The sequence below is a fragment of the Musca autumnalis genome, unplaced genomic scaffold, assembly GCF_047663935.1.
Source record: "Musca autumnalis isolate F117 unplaced genomic scaffold, ASM4766393v1 scaffold_5, whole genome shotgun sequence".
Classification (NCBI taxonomy): domain Eukaryota; kingdom Metazoa; phylum Arthropoda; class Insecta; order Diptera; family Muscidae; genus Musca; species Musca autumnalis.
Window position 1 is genome coordinate 18,692,015 of NW_027412088.1, and position 4,699 is coordinate 18,696,713.

Sequence of the window (4,699 nt, forward strand, 5' to 3'; positions counted from 1 at the left end):
GTTCAGTGTTGAGAGTGGCATGGATTGTTTTGAACAGCTGTTGTTTACTTTTTCGTTAATAAAACTAAAAGGACGTACGGCGCATGGCGTAAAAACTATTTTAAAACGTAAAGTTTACTTGAATAGCTATTTTAAAATTAAATAATCACATTAATAATGATTCAAATTAATAACTAATTTTAATTAACATTTTATAATGATAAGAGAATCGTTGCAATTCAGTTCTAATGATGAAGAAAGATAAAGAAGGAAAAAAAATGGAAAATAAAAATATTTAAATCTTAGAAATAATGGCCTTTGGACAAAAAGGGAAAACATAAAAATTAGAGAAATGAATTACTTGTTAATTTGTAATAGATTGTTTATATTGTTACGAATGTAACTGATAGGTTTAAGTTAGTTTAGTTTAATTTCCGTTAATTTAAAAATTTGAATTGTAACGTAAAGTTTTTATTACGCAGTTACTTTGTTTAAGCAACAACAACTACCATGTAGAACCCTCTTCATCATTCTAGTCGTTACATTACCTTTTGTTAATGTTCTTTTGTTTGTTTTGTTTTGCAACAATAATGTAATTATCGTTTAGTTCCTACTTCTTGTATTTCGTGTAGTTGTTTGTTGTTGTAGTTACGTCATTACTGTGCTTGTATGTATGTGAGTATGGATGTTCGCTTAGTGCGAATGTGAGTCTGTGTGTTCGCTGCACAGATTCGAGTTGTTGCCATATTTCTAGATATTTCTAGACCAAGGAGATTTTGGGTATAAATAGAGTTACGAATGGCAACATTGAGTAGTTGTGTTTTAAGCGTTGAACTGAACAGATCGGTTAAATAAGAGCTGCGTGCTAACTAGAGACTTGCTGTGTGCTTTGTAATTAAAGTCGGTTCTGAATAAGTGTACTAAAGTAAATAAAGCATTGTAGAAACGTAATCTAAAACGAACCCTGTTTTATTTGGTACGAATCGTATCGGGGAATAAAACAACGTCTACGCGGAGATTAGTTAAATCTAATTCCGTAACAATATAATAAGTTTTTGACAGGTTAACCTTCTTTTCAAGGATTTATTTGAAGTGTACGCAATGATATTTGAAAACTTGTGTGAAAGGTGTGTCAAAAATAGTTCTAATCGAGCTATCGCCTCAAAATTTTAAGAATAGATTTATGACGAGCAAGAAAAAAAAAAAAAAAAAAAAAAATAGAAAAAACTTTAGTAGAAGTAGGTCCACATTTGCGTATAGTCCACATGTGAGCCAATATAAATCGGCGTGCACTCATTGATATGAGAGTAGTCTCCCTTGTCCCTTCTGGGATTTTGTGGGAACATATGTATGTAATGTTTTGTTCAAACTTAGTTTATGTTCGAGGTTATGTCACGGATGGTTTTGCATTTTTTACTGCAGGTTGTTCTTGAATAAATGGTCCAAAAGCTCTAAAAAGACTTGCCGCACCAAGTAAAATGCCTGATAAGCTTGATAATTTAAGAAGAGCATCGAATATGGCCCGAAATTCCTCATAGAAGTTAAAAATGTTCGTCTAAGTGCAGTTGGTTTGTTGGTGGTTTTAAGTCCGCCCCCTCTTTGAGCATAGTTTTGATTTGTATTGAAGGTACTCCTTGCGGGCACGTACGCAATGTGGTTTTCAGCTGCCCCCTCTACGAATTGAAAACAAATTCATACATTTGTTGAACATCTTGCTTCCAAAAATTCATATTTGGGCTCGTGGGCCTACTCGAAATGAATCTCTGTGCACATTGGTGACACTTTGTGGCCCAGTTTATAGATATGCTTCCTGACGTAATGGCCCACAAACTTTAGAAAATCCTATGGTTGGCTTGTGGGAGCGATTAAGGCCTGCGTACATAAGCTGCTCTGCCTGATTGCCTTGCTTTCCTGCTTCATTTTTGACATAATAAAGTCCCAATTTACATTGGGCGAGTTTATATGCGGCAATTGTCATTTTGTAGGAGAGAGAGGTGGGGCATATGGTAACCCTTTGCCTCTCAGCACCCTCTCTCACCTACAAACTGACAATTGCCGCAAGTAAACTCGCCTAATGTAAATTGGGACAAAGACAAAAGAATAAAGAAGGCCGAGGAAATTTCGAACTGGGTTGCCCTTTTCTTTTTTTATTCTTTTATCAGAAGTATGCAAGGTAAGCAGGCAAGGCAGCTTATGTACGCAGGCCTTTAGATGTGACTGACATTATTCCAAACTCTTCACATCGTAGTATTTCTTTAAAACTTAAATCAAGTTCGGTTATAAGGTTTGTTCGAGGATTGTCTTGAAATATGAATCGAAGGCAGACCTTGATTCTTATTACGATATAATTTTGTCCATGATACTTGACTTAATAAGCCAATAGCATTAAAAATCTTGCTACGACCAGCTAAAATGGCTGTTTGAAACGATAATTAGCAAAAGGATGACTCCTAAAAATTAGATCCACATCCAAAATAGATAGTACACTATTACCACTTTGGGCGAAATTCGTTTCAATTCAATTAAATATCTCTCAAAACACCTGTATTATGAATGTGCCAGTGTTACTAAAGTTTATTAATGCATTAACCCTTATTGAATCTATGACTCAATTAATTTATTTATTTTCGATTTCCATATACCTGCAGAAAAAATGAACTTTTTCCGAACTTGTTTGTTGACCTAATTCGATGAATGAGACGAATATAAAGCAGTAGCCAAACACATTTCTTCATTCAAATAACAAATTATTCTTCTGCTATTTAAAACATCTGCCTTAGCAATGGTCATTGTCCTTTAAATATTGAAACATGTGCGTTAATTAAGAGACGCAAATTATTCTACATTTACGAATAAAGAACTGTGTGCATAGAATGAATTGGAATCTTTTTTTTGCTTTTTAGATCAATATGTATAGCAAACAAATTAAAATGAGATATTACGTTTACATAAGCTGAAAATTTATAGAAAATTATATTAAATTTGTATTTGTTTCTTTCTTTGATAATAGTAAAAATAAAATTATATAATTTTTTGGGGATACTTAATACGAGGACTGAACGATAACTATCTGGCCTAACAATGAAAACGCGAATATTTACCATCAAAAACGGTTTTATTGTTTTCTTAGGTAGTCTTCAGCATGCTTTATACACTTTTTCGTGCCCTCAAACCTATTGGCGAAGCGCTTTTTCCACTCGGATTAAGACACCTTCAAAACATGGTTTTTGAACGCTTTTACAGCATCTTCAGGCGACAAAAATCGTTGACACTGCCTTTTTTCTTGATGTGCTGGAATCAAATGAAGTCATTGGATCCCCAGTCAGTGCTGTACTACGGATGACCCATCAATTCCAAGTTTTGTCCGGTCAAACAAGCGCTGGTTTCAATCGATGTGTGAGAGCTCGCATTGTCATGATGCAGAACGATTCGTCTTCTCTTGTTCGTTTTTCGAATTTCTCAGGAGACTTCAGGCAAACAAATTGTAGTGTAATACTCAGTATTAACCGTCCTACATTTCTCAAGCCGTATAGTCCCCACACGGTCAGTTTTGCCGAAGAAACAGGCGACAATTTGCTTCGAAGTGCTTCTTAGATGAACAACTTTCTTTAGATTTGGCTCGTTTTCGAAGAACCAGACGGCCGATTCCTGCTTTGTTTCGGGCTCCTAAGTATAGATCCTAGGTTCGTCGTCTGTGACGATCTCATAAACGTCGTTCGAAGCACCGTGATCGGTTTTATGCACAATTTCTTTGAAACAATCCACAAGAGCCTTTTTGGTAAGCGATTGTCCAATTTTGCTGGATTTAACGAGAAAAATCCATTTTTGCGGCCAGGTGTTTATGCAATTTCATCAAATGCTAGTTGATGGAGGAAATGCCCAAAGATGTCTCTATCTCACGGTATATAACTCGGCGATATCGCATTATCCGTTCACGCATATATACAACGATTTAATTTGATCGATGCATTCTTGTCGTGATTATCCACGTCGAAAGTTGTGAACAATCTTGAAAGAAAATGTTTACGAGTAAATTAAATTTTTTTGCAAAGTGATTTTTTCAAGTCACTGTAAACAACACATCACATGGTCGTACGACAGACTGTCCTGAGTACGCCTAGGCTAAAAACTGTCAAACTTTTTCGTGCAGCCCTCGTAAAGCATGGAAAATGAAAATCCTATTACTGTTCGATTCGATTTATTTTGTAATTTGCCTGTTCCAGAAACTGAAAGAATCTACACATTCGATAACAATCGAACAAAATAGTAAAAATTAGTAGATTCTTTAAATTCTTACAGTTCTAGATCAGACCAATAACTAGTTTTCGTTCAACTAGCTTTACAGAAAAAAATCCGAAATAACACTGCTGAAGCAGCTAAACTATAGACATAAGAATGCTCGTTCGGATTGAGTTTGTTGAAAAAAAACTTATTTAACAAATGCCAATAGATACAGTTGAACCTCTTTTATCCGGGCATCTATTATCCGGTTACATCGGTTTACCGGCATACTGGGTTTTTGATTTTGAACCTCTGTTAACCGTGCTATACCTCTATTAGCTCTGTCTGGTTACCCTAAAATTTGCAACAATTTGTATCAATTGTTGCTGGAAGTCGTCTGTTAACACAAAAAACCTCTTTTGCTGGTTTTCGAGAGAGACATTTTGACAGTTCTTCCACTGAGAGCTTGCAAATTCTTGCTGGACAAATTTCTTCTAGC